The following is a 17646-nucleotide window of genomic DNA, read 5'->3' as shown; positions in this document are numbered from 1 at the left end:
GTAGATTTAGGTTTAGTTTAGGTTTATTTTATTTTAAACTTTGTTTTATTTCTTGTTTTTTGACTTGGATTTAATTTAAGTCCAAGCCTTTGTTATTAAATATTTTAGTATTTTTCTTTTATTTCTTATTTGCAACTGACGAGATCTCGAGCAATGTTAAAGGATTTTGCTATTCCGAGCACATCAAGTCATGAAACAAACAATTTCTATCTCTTCATCTTTTATATTAATTTGTGTTCTTGCATGATTAATTTGATTCTAGAAAATATGGTTTTTGAGACGATGAGTGGTTAAATCCTTAGAGAGATTAACAAGTAGATGTGGGAGTGATTAAAAAAAGAATTAGGGTTTTTCCAATAGAGTTAGTTGGCATAAATTCATGTGGTTTTAAACACTAGGATTGACGACCCTAGGAAGAAATCAAGGATAAACGAGGTCGAGAGATAAGTTTACTAAGTAAATCGTGAATTTATCGTGGTTAGGAAAGTGAGGCCGAAAGGTAAGTGTGTACTGGTCGATTAGTTAAGTAGTGGAGCCCGAGATGTGATATTGTTTAGTTAATAACTAACTCCCTAACAAAACCCGAATTCTGAAGTTAATTACAACCATTGAAGCGAGTTAATCTTCTACTTGCTATTTGAGAGATTTTCATTTGTTAACTTTGTTTTAGCAGTTCAGATTTTATTTTATCATCTTGGTCTTTAATATTGATTTTCGTAATATTATTTTTAGTGACTACTGTTTAGACCTTCTTTTGTATATAATATTTTTAGATTTAATTCAACCTCCATTGGATACGATCCTTAGATACTACTTGTGTTCCGTTGTAACACTAAACTATATTACAATTTGGCTTGTTCGCTTGCAGATATTGCACTTAATATATATATTTATTTGCACAATTTTTACTCTAAATGTTCGCATGTTTGGAAGCGGTCAAGTTGTTGGTGTCATTTCCGAGGAGGTTTCGACATTATATTTAAATTTATTTTCTACAACCAATATGATAAATAGGAAAATTAAAAATTATAGATACAATTTTTACTTTATTTCATTTTTTTATTTTTTATTTTTATTAAAATATATTTTTTATTTGTGATTTCAGCTATGACCTGAAGTGGAAGCACTCCAATCGAGCCATATCCTAATTCGGAGAGAATTCTGAGGCGCAATCGTTAATTTATGCGAAACGATCCACCCATGGTAGTTGATTTACCTTGGGAAAATCTACTGTTTGACAATCTACCTGAACCACAAGCAGAAATTCGTGGGGAGCTACTGATGGTTCAAAGAACATTGCGCGAGTATGCATTACAAACACTAGATGTCATACGAGGCGGCGTCAAACGGTTGGCAATCAACGCCAATAATTTTGAGATCAAGATGGCAGCGATCCAAATTATCCAAAAAACCTTGCAGCTCTAAGGGAATATAATGGAATATCCAAACAAACACTTAAGCCAGTTCCTCTAATTGTGCAACACTTTCAAGCACAACAGGGTAACCGACGACGTTGTTCGTCTTCGATTATTTCCCTTTTCTCTATGTGACCACGCAACTGATTGGTTAGTCTCATTAGAACCGGGTTCCATAACCACTTAGGACGAATTAGAAGGAGATTTTTACATTATTTTTTCTCAATTAGTAGATCTATTCAACTTCGTCATGAGATCGCCAACTTCAAGCAATTTAAAGGCGAAAACTTATATGAAGCTTGGGATCAATTTAAGTTACTTTTGAAGAAGTGTCCCCGATATGAAATGCAATACTGGCTCCAGATGCAAATATTCTACAACAGTTTAGACAATAATCTGATATCCGTATTGGATGGCGTATCCGGAGGTTCCTTGAAGAAGTACACATACGAATGAGCTTGTCAAATAATTGCCGACATGGTTATGAACCCGTACATGTGGTCAAAAGAGAGGTCTATTTACAATCCAAAACCACCAACGAAGAAAGCCATCCAAAAGGTAGATGCCCTAAAATTTTGGAAAAGTTGAACTGTTTGGAAGTGCCATCTAAACCAATTATCACGGAGCTGCCCCAAAATTATGAACAAAATTTAGAGTACCAATAAAACGAGGTTAATTATGTAACACCCCAAACCCGACCCAAACGTTATGGACGAATCTAGCGTGTCACATCAAAGCGTCGATCAAATACTGAGTTTGTCGTTAAAAGTTTATTTCTATGTTTAAATCCTTAATGTTTACTTAATGTTTGGCAGTGATACTTTAGGTTATTCCAATCGCAGAAGCTACTAAAGTTTGAAATGTAAAAACATTTGTTTTTAAGTGTTTTTGGAAAATAGTTGTTAATTTTGATAATTCATGTTTAGCAGTTTTAGATACGGAAATCTAAAGCCCTTTTAAAAATTTAATCCCTCAAAGCCCTTATAACAGAATTAAAACCCAAAATATAAAATTCAAATGAAAAGTCTACAGTAGAGCATCAGCGGTCGTGTGGCCACCTCCGAGTCTCTCGCGACTCCAAATCGCCTAAGGCTAGGGATTACCTGCACAGTTAGACAGAAGGGTGAGTTTGCAAAAACTCAGTGTGTAATCCCTTATAATACAAACAGTCAGATATACGGTCTGCAGAAACAGACTGGGCCTGAGCCCATCACAGGCATAATATCAGGTGAGCCTTAGCCCATTAACAGAACCAGGTGGACCTAAGCCCATTACAGAATTAGTATCAAATATAGATATGCAGACAGAAATCCAGCCCAATCCAACCAATACACCAACCGTACCAACTAACACACCATGTGGGGATAAAATTTGGAATAGCCTGATTTTTAGAAATGTTGAAAACAGTGGTACAAGACCACCAAATTCGGAAAATAAGCTCGTAAATTTTATTATTTAATAATTACGAGTCAAATATGATTTTTAAGAGATTTTTGAATTAGTAATTTGTGTTTTATAAAAATTTATTAAGTCAAGAAATTGAGGAAAAGAGGTATCGAGACCTCGATGTTATAAATCGAGCAGTAAATATTTTTATAAATATTTACGGAATGTCAATATGGTAGTGTTAAATTTTCGTCAGAAAATTTTAACGTTTCGACAGTCAATTAATTAAAAAGAACTAAATTTAAAAGATGCAAAACTTGCTAAAGTGATTAAATAGCTTAACAACTAAAAGAGTAAATGGACCAACTTAAGTGGCAGAGATGGCATACCGTTAAAAAATCAAAGATTTTTATGTATTTAGGGAATAAATTGGAATTACAATAAAGTTTATGTGGGAAACAGCCATGGAAGTGGGTTTAGAGTTGTTCTTCCATATTTTAGCTTCAAGTAAGTGTAATTCTTAATTTTTCCTTGAAATTTTTATATTTTTAGACTTTTACAATTAGGTCCAACTTAGTATTCTACTAGTTTCTCATTTTGTTGAAAGTTTAGGAAGATAGCATTGATAAGTTCATATGATTTTTGTTATTTTATGATGAAATTGATATGTTAATGGATGTTTAAAGGTGTTTTATTAAAGAATTTTGGATGAAAACATGTTTTAGGGATTAAGTTGAGAAGTATTGAAATTGTGGAAAAATTCTGAAATTTCATGGAATCCATGGGCTGTTATTGATATGTATCAGAATTATTAGGCTTGGATAAAGGATTAAATTGCAATAATTTCATTTTTCGAGCCTAGGGATGAAATTGTCATGTGTTAAAAGTTTAGGGTCAAAATGGTGATTAATATATTGCACTAAAACAGTTTTGGGCAGCAGCAGTGTGCCAACTTTGAAAAATCACCAAAAATCATGTGGATCGAATTCAAGATGAGTAAAATATGAAATTAAAGCTTATTGAGTCTAGTTTCTCATAGAAGAAACAGGGTAGGCAATGGAATTGTAAATCATGATATATAATAAATTTTGTGAGACAGAGTCAGAATAATTTCGAAATCCCCTATTATGAGTTTGGAAAATCATTAAAAATTGTAAAAAATTAATTATGGGTTAAAATTTATATTTTTAGAATTCTGAACGAGTCTATTTTCATGATAAATAAATGGGAATACCATTCGAATTCTGTACAATGAGATAATCAATTTTTAGTGAAGAGAGGTCAGAACTATTGAGCAATGCAGCAGGGGAAACTTTAAAAAATAAACTGTACTTATTGGTTAAGTAAAAAAATTATGATATTTTTATGGTAAAAAAATATATGAATCTAGTTTCAGGAAAATTTAACGGATTTTAATTTGAAGCTCCGTAGCTCCGGAATAAAATAATTTAGTGACTCTGACTCAGATGGGCAGCTTTAAATTTACATATAAGTTAGTAATCAAATTATGTATAATGTTATTAAGCGTGTTATATACATTAGGGATATGGAATGGAGAGGAGGAGGAGGACAATAAAATATATGAATGAATTGTGTATAAATGGTTATATGCCCGATTATAATCGGTCCATGGTAAAATGAATGGTAAATACGTATTGGTATTGAAAGAATTATTGTGGTATTGAAAAGCAATTGATCAAATATTTAAGAATTTAGTCATGGTATATATATATGTGTGTGGTAATTTTGATATATGGATGTATTTTGGTTGTGGATTGATCATGATAATAAAGGTTAGGTATAATTGGTCTATTAAATGACATAATTGAGAAGTATGATAGGTGGGTCATTTTATGTGTGAGATGATGGTATAATTTGGCTTCGTTAAGTAAGTTAAAAGGATGATTACATCATTGAGGTTGCACTGATGAATTCGGTTTATGTGATGGAAATGTCAAGTACATTTGTCTTTGATGCGTGATGATTATTTAATGCCATGAGAATTTGTTTATTGGTGAGGTTTAAAATGTATCTATATTTTGTTATATAACTTGTTTTGTAATTTATTTGACAAATGATAAAAATTAACTCGGTTACTATATGAGGTGAATTATGATTTGGGTAGAACATCTATATTCTGCAATAATAGATAAAATATATTTATGTCATGGGTGAATGGTTAAACACTTGGGCTAGTATAAGGTGTATATTTAGTAAGGTTTGTTGGTAATGAAGTAACATGTTTTGGTTTAACATCGAATAGAGAAAATTTGTACTATCTTTGTGGCTAATATTGATAGTTGTATGTGAGATGAATGGATAATGTATATGTGACACTTAGCTTATGAGATATTGAGTAATTGATATATTACAATAGTTAAATAGGAAAATGTGACGACATGAGAATATGTAATGATACGGATCAATTCAGGTATTCGTGATGAATTCAACAAGTAAGTGGAAATTTATAAATTCATATGATGAGGAAGTGAAAGATTGTGAGTATATTGGGCCACGTAAACCCTAATTAGCGAATCAAGAATAACAATTTGTAAGTTTTAGTTTAGATGAAATTTTACAACTCGATTTAATATGGTTAAAAGTGCATGTGTTATGGTAATACCTCGTACCCTATTCCGGCATCGAATACGGGTAAGGGGTGTTACAAAATCGACTCACCCAATCAACACACCAAGCTTAGCACCGGCTGTGGCACTAAGTCTACAGAACGGCTCGGTACTGTAGACAGAACGGCTAAAAGCCATAAGTATCGCAGCAACACTGCCAGTTAACAGAACGGCTAAAAGCCATAAGCAGAAAGGCAGTAAGCCTTGAACAGAATGGCTTCAAGCCATACTCTTCCTCCGTCAATATTAACCCAACCCCATGCAGGATGACATGCCATAGTAACATACGTGAATGCAGGATGTCATGCTCAATATCAGTCATATAACTTTCATACATACATCAGTCAACCTACCACTAGGAGTCTAACGGTCATTTCGTCAGTTAGGGGTAAAACGGTAATTTTACCCCTCGAGGTATTTTGGTCATTTTATCCTTCGAGGGTTTTTCGGTCATTTAACAACCTTTCCAAAGGCCTACAGTCGCCTCGAGCAACACAGATAACTTAAATGGTCACAACGGTGCAAATGGGCCCAAGGCTCATATTCGGCCCAAGAGGGCCCACACGCTCGTGTGGCCCATTTAGCCCAAATTCAGTCACGAATACGTGAACTACATATCCCAATCCAGTATTTTTCACTTAATGTGGATTTTATCCGTGTGGGGCCCACGAGCCCATTTGACCCACACGACCTATTTTAGCCCAACGAGGCCCATAATGGCCTAAGAGCACGAAAATGCTCGTGGTGGCCTCTATAGTCTAACACCATGTTTCGTGGGCTCGGTTCACCACACGAGCATTCACACGCCCATGTGGCCTCAATCGTCGTATTTTTGGCTTTTCGACTTTTCAGCTTTTGCCGATTCACAGAAGAGACAGTGTGAATACAAACCTTTCTGCAGAGTCATTCAAAGATTTATGAACACCTAACCCTGTTTGAATGAGGGTGACCTTAATCCCTCAACGCTCGTTATTCAAAAACCAACCACGCCTTTGCTTCCTCCTAAAGTACAGTCAAGAATTGATTAGAAAATGGTAGGGCATATTCGGCCATCCCCAAAATCAAGAGGTAAACTTATTACCTTACCAGATGTTTGAGATGAAAAGTGTGAATCCTCCAACCTGTTCACAGTTTGCCACTCCTCAAGGAAGATCCTAGAATCGCAAAGGGTGCAATACAAGAAGTTTGAAATAACAATTGGTTAAAGGGGTTGTTCGGTTTTGGAAAAGAAAAGAAGAACACAGGTGCACATGGTTTTAAAAGAAAAGAAGAAAGTAGCCTTTGATCACTTGCTGATTGCCAGAGCAGTTGCAGGATCAAAACAGAGAGGGAAGAACTTTCGGTCACAAACTGAAGAAGAGAAAGAATCCCAAGACTAGGGTGATAGGTTCGGCCGAAAGAATCAATAGTCAAGAAGGGGTGATCAGGCAGTTGGCTGAAGCTAGAGAAGAATAGATAAGAGAGAAGTTTCGGCAGAGGTTGATACAAAAGAGAAACGAATGGTCAATTGCAAAAGTAAGAACAACAAAAACTAAAAAGCAAAGATACACGAGTGGTAAATTTTTAATTCGGCACTAAAGAGAAAATGGAGAAAAAAGTCCAAAACTAGTGACAAGAACTAACCAAAATGTGGAAAGAAACCCCCCAGCCGAAATTCCTAGGCTCTCCTCTACCCATTCGGCACAAACACTCCCACACACCTTCACTTCTTTGATTCTCTCCATAAAACTCTCCCTTAATCCTCTCCACAATTTGCTCCAACAATCTCTCCATGACCAATTGAAACTTCACCTTACAAGTTCGAAACCACCACAAACTCCTGCCGCCTTATAATAGAAAAAATAATATCCTTTTTGCTTGCAATGGGATTTGAACCCTAGCCCCCCTCAATAGCTTAATATACCACTTGCCTCCTTGCCACAAGTTCTTTTTCCTCACATTTTATCTTCAATTAATAAAAATGTCTAAAGGCCAAAGTCTAGGTTCCCTTAAAAGGAAAACCAAAATAAATTACAAGAGCCAAGACTTGAACCCAGGCTCCCTTATAAGCTTAATAACACTACAACCACTAGACCACAAGCTTCCTTATGACATTTTTTTAACACAATAATTTAAAAGGCCTACATCCAAGCATCCAGGGTTTTATCCACTTAAAACTAAAATTTTTGCTAAAGCCCAGGTTTGAACCCAGGACTTTTCCAACTCCTCTCAGGACCCTTAACCACTAAATCAGACATACTTTTGTGCACAGTTTCCTAACTATTCCCTTGCTCAAGGCCCAATACTTCTAGGCCTAAATTTTGGGGCTTTATAAATTACGTAAGTAATAGGGGTGGAAATCCCTATTCAAATATATACAACCCCGGTTGGAATGATCACTCGAACCTAAGGTGGGGAGGTAATCAAGGTACAAATATAATACAAAATCAAGCGAACCCTTCTTACCAACCTCCACACATACAAAGATCTCAAGATAGATCCATAGGGAGTGACCATACTGTATGTCGTCAACAACTCGATTAGATAAAGGGGGAAATCCATTCAATGAAGACGGACATCTGAAAAGTACAGTTTAAGTGTACTTTAACTCGTAACATATTGGCAGATTTCACAGAAAGCATTCAGAATCAAATAAGCCAAATGATAGAAATGATGAGCAACATGCAAAGGAAATTTGGTACAAGAATTCTCAGCGATAGGGAGAATAATCCTTGTAAAAAGGGAAAGTAGCATGTGAACGCTATCGCCTTGCGATCAAGAAAGACTCTTAATGATATTAATTCTCTTATCAAAATAAGTAAGGATTTACAAAAATCTGTTGAGGAACCCATGAACAAAAATAAGCATGATGAGCTGATCGAACAAGTGACTGAATCGGTGACTGAGTCAGTGACATCAAACTCCAAAACCACAGAAATACCATTCCTATTATGGATTGAGGACAAACGGAAAAGGTATGAAGAAGATTTTGTAAGTTTTCCTAACTTATTTAAATCCCTTTTGCTAATTCTCTTATCCAAATAAGTGAGGATTTTGTTAATTTACCCTTTTTGGAATTAATCGATAAAATACCAAAATATGCCAAGTACTTAAAAGAAATTATGTCTAGGTATAAGAAGATGAAAAAAGGAGAAAAAATTAACATTGATGCCTCTTGTAGTGCTATCGTTGCTAAGAAGATATCCCCGAAATTAAAAGAGCCTGGTAGTCTTACAATCTCGATAGAGATAAGGGACATTTATTTTAGTAAGGCCCTTTGTGATTTAGGGGTCAACATTAATTTAATGCCTCTATCTATTTATAGGAAACTTGAATTAGGGGAATTGAAAAATACTTCGATAACACTATAATTAGTTGACAGGTCTTTAGTACACCTAAAAGGTGTACTTGAGGACATGTTGGTTAAAGTGAGGAATTTTATCGTCCCTGTTGATTTTGTAGTACTTGACTTTAAAGAAGATTAAAGGATCCCCGTACTATTGCGTTGGGCATTTTTGACCACTTCTAAATCAACCATCGATCTTAAGAAAAATTAATTAACAATGAAAATTGATGGTGAGATAGAGGTGTTTAAATGTGGCTATGATTCCCAATATGAGGGATAAGGAAATAATGTTTTGTATTATTTGATGCTATCCCTAACAACCTTGATTGGAGGTATTTTTCGAGTGTGATGTGTTTAAAAAAGCATGGTCTAAGGGAACAAGACAAGTGGAAAGATCCAGAGTTAATAAACCTCCAATGGACTGATCTCGATGATCGAGAAAGGAATAAAAAGTCGACGATGGATAGCAACGGGTTACTGGACAAGTTTGGTAGTCACACTTAATTTTAATCATCGCATTTTATTTTTGTAAATATTTTAATTTTTTTGTTTTTCGAATTTTTGAAATTGTAATTATGGGTTTTTTTAACTTTAGTTAGGCTAGGAATTGGGTTAGAATAAGACTAAGTGACCTTAGAAGTGTTTTAAAGTGATTAGGCACGACCAAAGGAGTCTGACACACCTAGAAATACTGATTTTGAACTTCCCAACACGTGACGCGATGTAGGAACCCTTGTGTTGCGACAAAGAACTTCAAAACTGAAAATTCTTGATAACTTCAGTATGTGTCGCGACACATGGCTCTCTAAGTTGCGACACGCAACTTCTAACTAAAAATCTGAAAATTAAAAGAAGTTGTGTCACGACACGCACACCCTGTTTTGTAACATAGTATCAAAATCTGCACTTTCTTTTTCCAAACTTTTACAAAATTTGATGATATTTGGTAAAGAAAATATTTGTTTCAACCTCAGAAATTTGCAGGCACTACGGTGTTCCATGTTATAGTTATGATTATGTGCAAATAAGAGATTTCAATCTATTTCAAAATATAGACATGGACAAAGTAATAAATTGTTTAACCGACAAGAGAGGCGAATGAAAATGACACTCAGGTACAAATCTTCCACTTTCCTTCAAGCAAAGTAGCATGTCTCCCAAAGCTAAGATGTGGTCACAATTTATCTGCATTTAGATATACTCTTATTTGAATATTTCTAACATTGATACTTTTTGAGCTATCATGATTTATGCTATGTTACAAAAAGAAAAGATTTGCATTGGGGCATAGATATACAGAAGCATGATTCGTTGTGCTCGAGAAAAGAAAGTAGGGTTGATCTTTCCACATATTGTGATGACCCTATGCAAAAAGGAAAAGGCGCTTATGGACAGGTCCGACATTTGGCTTAAACCATCAAAGAATCCTATCGACGATGCCATATATAAACACTTTTTGGAGGTTCAAGTCAACCAAATGAAAAGCCGAAATAATAGAAAAAAAATCAACGAGAGAGTCCTTTGTCCTTGAAACAAAAAAGGGAATTCAAAGGTCAACAAAACCAAGAGGATTTGGAATGGTTAGTTCGATGGACAAAAGAGGTTAGACAAAGCTATACTAACTAGGCGAAAAGGCACAACTTGCAGATACCACAATTTTCACTCAGTTCGGGACAATGCAATACTGACAACGAAAAAAAAATCTTAAAAAGGAAGATCCAGATAACGAAAAGGATCCCAAAGAGGACAAGGATTGAGGAGTTGAATCCAGGACTTTGAACAATTCTTAATTTTATTTATTTATTTTGGACTTGTAATTTTTAATTTTTGGATGATTTTGATTTTTTTGCTTTTAGGTTAGAATTTTTACTAAATTATATTTTTTTTGCTAGCTACTTTCTGTGTAAAAACTCCAAACTTTGGATGGTATATTATTTTTCGAGCTCAACCGGGAAGGACGTGATTACCTAACATCACAATCGGGCACTATCATGCTAAATCGAGTAATTTCATTCTTTATTTTATTTTTGAGCACATTAGGGACATTGTGCAAAATAAAGTGTAGGGTGATACAGAATTTTAATGATTTTTTTTATTTTCCATTGTTATTTTTAGTAATATTTAGAGTTAAAATGTTTTTTATGTTGTTTTCTTTATACTCGAGTTTGTAGGAATACAAGTGATTGGTTAGGAGCATTAATCTGCCACAATTTGACGTGTCAAATTAGGCTTCCATTGCACTTAATGAGCTTGTTTTCAAGGTTTTTTTCTTCGTTTTTGCTTAATATACATTTTTTGGTTTTAATAAATGCTTAATGCATTTTATTGCTATTTTGTGTTATTTTATGATCCAAAATGGTCAATTGTGCCATTGGGGACCCTAATGTGTGTTTGAGTGTTATAGGGATATGTAAGTAGCCCAAATAGTGTGGATTTAAGCCACAAGCAGTGGTATCCCAATACCAGACCTAGGGAATCGCAATACCATCGATAAACTCAAAATGGAAAAGATTTGGGACCAAGCTACAAGAGTATCACGATACCCCCTTAAGGTATCGCGATACCCACCTCATGATACTCCCCTTTGTGCATTCTGATTGGGTATCACAATACCCACTTCATATATCGCGATATCCCTATCGTGAGGACAAAAAATAACACCAAGGGTAGAGTTTGTCCACTTAAAGCATTAATCAAAAGCCAGCGTTCAATGGCACTTTTGTGCAACATTTTTGTGGCAAAAATCAACTATTAAAAGCCACTCTTGGCTAAGGAAAAAAGAGGTTGTAGTTTAGGTTAGAAAGCTCTTTAGTTTTAGGGTTTCTTTCATCTTTTAGTTTAGGTTTAGGGTAGTTTTCATTTCCATAGCTTAGGGTTTACTTTTCCTTCACATTTTCTTATTCTTCTTAGTGTTAAGCTAGTTAGTTAGTTTAGTTATTCTTGTAGCTAGTTTTATTTACATGTTAAGGACCTCCAAAGTAGTTGTAATCACTATTTAATCTCTAGTTTAATGTTATATTAGTTTGTTTTCTTTTCATTTTCCAAAGATCTTAACTTTATTGTTTTTTGTTGTTCACCTTGTTGTTAGTTTACTTGCTTTTACATTTCTCAAGTAAAAATAAATGCTTTCATCTTTTTGTTCAAGTTTAGGTTAATAGCTTCCATAGTTGTTTCTTTTATGTTTGTTAGCTTTAATATGGTAATGGGTAACTAAACCCTATGTGGTTGGTTGATGGAAATGTTATTTGGTTAGTTTTTGGATTCGGAGTCTAAATCGCAAATCTAGACTAAATCAATTAGACTTCAAAACTTAGGATTAACGAACCTAAGGGAATGTCAAAATAAGTGAGACTGAGAGGAGATCTTATTGGGCACCAATTCTTTAGTCCCGGGTTAACTGGTGAGATCGAGAGATAAACCAGACTAATTTCTAAGTTGGTAAAGTTGAAATTGAAAGGTAAAATAGAGCCAATTTAGGAGTGGGAGTGATTTAGATCCCTAATTCGAGGGTTAATCAACAACACATAAATTAACCAACCATTGCCTGTTATCGTATTTAGTAGTTGCATATTTTGCGTTATTTACAATTTATTCATTTTCTATTTTAGGTTATCAAGTAGTTTAATTTCTCTTAAATTAATGGTTTGTTATACTATAGCAATTAGTGAGTAGCTAGCTAAACTCTTTTCTTGCATGCACTTTTAAAAAAAAATCACTAAATCATTGACTCATTTGGGTTCGATCTTTGGAATACTTTAGTGTTCCATTATAACATTACAAATATTACAACTGACCTGTATGCTTGCAGTAAAACCGCACTTTAAATTTACTTTATAAAATCATTTTTTATGCACATGTACGCACGTGGTCAAAGTTGTTGACGTCGTTGCCAGGTATTCGGTGCAAGATTTGGTGATTTTTGTTCGATTATTGCATGTTTGTTAGGGAGATAATTAGCGAAATTGAAGTTTATAGGTAATCACTTTATTTTTATTTTTATGGTTTTCTTGATTTTGTCTTGTTGATAATTGACTGATAGTCATGTTTAATGACGACTATAGGTGGCTTGAAGGTTCGTTCGTGTCTGATGTGAATGGTACTTCAACGCCTAGTTGGGATGATTACGGCCCCTAAGAGAGGTAAGGATATGATTCTTCTTATGATTCGTATAGTTATGCATGTGTAGTGGATAGCGACAACCAAGCATGGGAAGGTAGTCATCTGACATACAACCCGTACAACCCGCATTCCTCGTACTCTTATGAAAATGGGAGGGTGATTGGGACAAGCCTAAGAAAGATCACTACCAAACCACTCAAGGTAGCACATTGAGGATGGTATGACTGAGTGCCAAGAAAATTTGAAAACCATACAGAATCAGCTGGACCTTGTGTTAGAAGTCATCCGATGTCGAGTTAGGGAGCAAGCTCTAGTGGACAAGTGTGTCGAGCTGAAAAATGTTGAAGTGGAGGAGGAAGCCCCCTATGGAATCGTTAAGCAACAAGACTTGAGGGTCTCAATTGTTGATAAGAGACAAAAGGCAGATAATTGAGTAACGAATTGAATGTTAAAGAGAAAATATCAGACTTTAGTGAGGTAAGTATGGAAGAGCCACCACACTTCTCGGACGTTTTAAAAGAAACCCTATGACAAGACCGATCGAGGAAGTGCTCCAACGGGGGCATGTTTAAATGGAGGTGGAGAACTCAAAAAAAATTGAGTTTGTGATCCCATAATTGATGATCCCTCGGAAGGTGCAAAGGAATGGGTTTGGTTTCAAAGAGAAATGGCTCAAAATGTACATATCAAAATGGCCTAAGTCAAGGCAGGATCGATATGTACATTTGCTGAAGGAGGCCCTGCTCAACCTGAAGATGAACAAAATAAGGGTTAAAGTCTCGAAGACTTCGTGAAAGCTCCACTTCGGGGGCATAACATATCGTTAGAGAACAATTTTAAATTTAAACTTATTTTTTAAATAATTAAACTTATTCGAGTTGAGACTCGATTTACTTATGTTTAGTTTAGGTTTTAAATTTGTTGCATGTTTAAGTTTAGGATTTTGTAGGTTTAATTTTGTGTAAATGATAGTTAGGCTGAAGAATTAAAAATTTTGAGGGTATATTATAGTGGTATCATGATACCCATGGGTCAGTATCGTGATACCACAGACAGTTTCGAAGGAAGGCTAAAGCTTCTAATTTCTTTCATAAGGCGGATGTCGTTTTCTCCAAAAGCACCTCCTGCAACATATTTTTCGTGAGGCACAACTAAATTACAGACAATGCCTTTTCATCAAGCTCATCTTATTCTGGCTGATTTGAATCTGCAGGTATTTTCCCCACAACGACCTTCTTCAGACCGTTCTGATCCAAAATTACAGTCATTCAAACTTGCCATAAACTAAAATTGTGATCCCATCAGATTTCTTAATATCAAATCTCATTGTTTCCATCTCTGAACAGGTTGATTGTGAAATCCTAATCAAGCTCTGATACCAGTTTCTTGGGGATAGAACCAAATTAAACGATGAACAAGAATGAATAGAGAAAATTAAGCACACAAATTTAAGTGGAAAAACTCCTCGAATCAAGAGGATAAAAAATTACGGGCAAAGTAGACTTCAATAATGAGAAAATAATTGAAGAGTATAAGATAGAAATAATAAAAAAAACTTTAAACCCCGAAAATAAAGCTATTTGGCTAAAACACAAAATTCTGTTAAAGCTCTCAAAAACTTTCTCTTAATGTTATCCAATGTTATTCACATTGTAGGGTTACTAAAGACTTTTTATAACAGCTCGCCTAACGTGGATCATACCGATATGTTATTGGCATATAATTTAGTAAGCTAGGGTAGAAAAGGAGTGAATTATCAATTGAAGTGTTTGGTTGGTGTGTTGCGTGAATTTAACAGTACGCCCTTTTGGGGGATGCCTTGCTGGAATTTGCTGTTTGGTGAACTCATTTATGAGACGATCCGCCAACCCCAAATGTTCTAGGCGAACTTGCTAGTTTGTGGAGCGATAAAATTATTTTACATAGAAATGATAACCCGGTGAGTATCAGTAGAGTCTAGTTGAAACCTAGTTAGAATTGAGCTAGATATTGTAGATGACAATTTGATATGTTTAGGTAACTAAATGACATGTTTAGTTGGTTGCTTAAGTGTACAAGCAATGTTTTACCACTCTAGTTAGTGGTAGTAGTTGTGTTTGGTAAAAGATTAGATTTCAAATCTTGTTAGGCAAGCTTAGTCTCAGATTTCCAAGGTGATAGTGGGATTTCTAACCTTTCCACTAAGCTTATTTTTCGTTGTCTGTGCTATAAAATGATGCATGTAGTTGGCATGTTTCACCTTTGTTCCTTTCTATGTTCTTCCCTACATCTCTAAAAAAAATTTAGTTATCTTTTCTAAATGAGACGAAGAGGGTTTCTAGAAGCTTGTCAAAACATTATTGATAAATACCAGTTTCCTGGCAATTTCTGGAAAACTTTAAGGTTGATGTCGAGGGAATTTACGTCTTTGCATTAGGGCATGCATGATCTAATTTTAATAGATAAATAGTTTGATAATTACAATTGTTTCTTTTTTAGCTCAATAAGCTAGTGAAGATCCGAGCAATAGAGGCAAATGACCAGTGAAGTAGATTTGTCCTAAAGTCTCTGGTGAGTTCCTTCTTACTTCATTTGAATTATGAAAATTTTATGATATATGGTTGTGTAAGGTAAGTTGTCTCTACTGAAGATGGTTCGAGGTGGTATGTATTGACGTATGTGTAATAAGTCTGTGTTGTGTGTGTAAGCATGGCTATGATCGAGGTAAAAATACCACATTGTGTGCGAGCTCATTGCCAGATTGTTTGTGATATGTGAAACTGTGGAAAGAAGTTTTATTTGTGATGCCTTCGGTAGGGCAGTTTTATTGCAAACTGGACTGGCAGATCACGGCCCGACCTTGCGGGAGAAAACGTGTTCAATTTAACAAGGAATATGAAAAAAATATGGTTATGTCTAATATGCAATTCTGGATTCTAAAAATGGGTTTGAGGCTGGCACAAGGTTGGGTTATAGGTAACATACGTTATTGAAAGAAGTATGTATAAGTTGGCGGTATGTGTCTACTAAGGATACTGTTGCGTTGTTTTGACGAAGTGTTGTGATCAAAAAATTGTACAGGCAACTTGGCATAATGTGTCTATAAGACTGAGTCTTGAAAATGCCTTTATTTTTGGGTCGATTATCGGGAACTTGATCAACATTATGTGTCTATCTGGAGCTCACTAAGTTCAATTGAACTTACTCTATTACCTTTTTTTTCTCAGGCAATTGGTTAGTAGAATATCTATAGAAGGGGAGTGCATTAGAGTTGTGCCTGCAAGTGAGCCACTTGTTAATTTTTGTATCATGCATGGTGTAATACCCAATTTATGCCCGGCCCACATACATAAAATAATAAAATAAAATAGAAAAAATAAATGTCCAGTTTCTTTACAAATTCAACCCAAAACAAAATTATTTTAGCCCAATTAAATTACCCAACACCAGACCCAAATATTAAAATCCTAACCCAAAACCTAATTCGGCCCAACCTAGCCCAAAGCATTCCCCAAACCCCGAAACCCTAGCCTTCAGCAACCAGCAACGCCGTCGTCGAACCCAGGGCCTCTTCCGCGCGTGCTACACCTCCATACGCGTGCGTCTCCTCCAGCTGGCCTCCGTACACGCCACGTCCACCCTCCGTACGACCGTACCTGCAGCACACAGACAAAAAACTAGCAAAAGAAGAAAATAACAAAAAAAATAACAAAAAGGAGGACTTTGTATTTTTATATTTATTTTTTCTTCTGTATTTCCGGCTATATAAGCCAAGATTCAAGACCTGTATTCTTCCTTACGAATATTTTAAAAAGAAAGTACAAAAAAAAACAAAAACAAAAGGTGATTCCTTTGGCTATCTTTTTTTCTTTCTTTTTTCCTCCGATTGATTATCTTTTTCTTTTTTTCTTACGCATAAAAACGAAAAGAAAAAGCAAGAGAGAACTTACCGTTGCGAGCGTGCCAACGGAGCTCCGTTCACTCCGTCCGAAATAAGAGTTGGTTGGGATTTTGGGATTGCGGCGCAGAGAACCTTTAGGGTTCTTCAATTTCTTTTTTTAGAAAAATGATAGGATGCTGATTTGCTTAGGTTTGTTTTAGTTTATATACGTGAAGGAAACGGCGTCGTTTTAAGCATGCCTCAGTAGCTTTAAAAACGACACCGTTTAGAAGCCTCAAACTCGCGCGGTGACCCGACCCGAGGGAAGGATCCGCGCGTTTATGCCCTATGGCTATTTGCGCAATGATCCCCTCTGCTTCTTTTGTGTTGTTTCAATTTGATTTTCATTTTTGTAATTTGTATCGCACATTTGGTTCCGATTCCATATGGGTCCATGTTCAAACGGTGCCGCTTTCCATGTTTAATTTCGAATATCCGGATTCTTGCGTTTATTTTCTGTTGTGGTCCCTCAGTTTTTAAATCGAGTACGAATTTAGTCTTTCTTTTATTCTTATTTATGTTTATTGCCTATGTAATTTTGTCTTAATTTCAATTTAATTTTCGTTCCCCTAGTTTATTTTATTTTTGTTTTGTTTTTTCTTTTGATTGTGTTTCGATTTTAACTAAACTTTTATTAGCTTAATTTTAAATCAAATTAGTTTTTATTTTGACAAATTTAGCTTTTTATTTCTAATATTATTTCTATATTTCAAATTAACATGTTTTAAATTCATCATACATTATTTTTAGAGTCTATTATATACTGTTATTTTCAAACTTGACATGATATTATTTGGTTCATTATTTATTAACATATATTTTTATAAGAATTTAATATAATTTTTTTATATTCTA

At 35.0% G+C, this 17646-nt stretch overlaps 1 non-coding gene across 1 annotated transcript; it reads right to left on the bottom strand.

The window, feature by feature from the left end:
* Positions 1-1656: 1656 nt before the first annotated feature.
* Positions 1657-1762, bottom strand: LOC121214314 (small nucleolar RNA R71). Its single transcript, XR_005909898.1, has one exon. It is a non-coding gene; the product is annotated as a small nucleolar RNA R71 (small nucleolar RNA).
* Between the last annotated feature and the right edge of the window lie 15884 nt (positions 1763-17646).

This window comes from Gossypium hirsutum, chromosome D01 (assembly GCF_007990345.1).
Source record: "Gossypium hirsutum isolate 1008001.06 chromosome D01, Gossypium_hirsutum_v2.1, whole genome shotgun sequence".
In the NCBI taxonomy this organism is placed as follows: domain Eukaryota; kingdom Viridiplantae; phylum Streptophyta; class Magnoliopsida; order Malvales; family Malvaceae; genus Gossypium; species Gossypium hirsutum.
The sequence above is the reverse complement of the archived record's forward strand: the minus strand, read 5'-3'. Positions and strand labels throughout refer to the sequence as shown.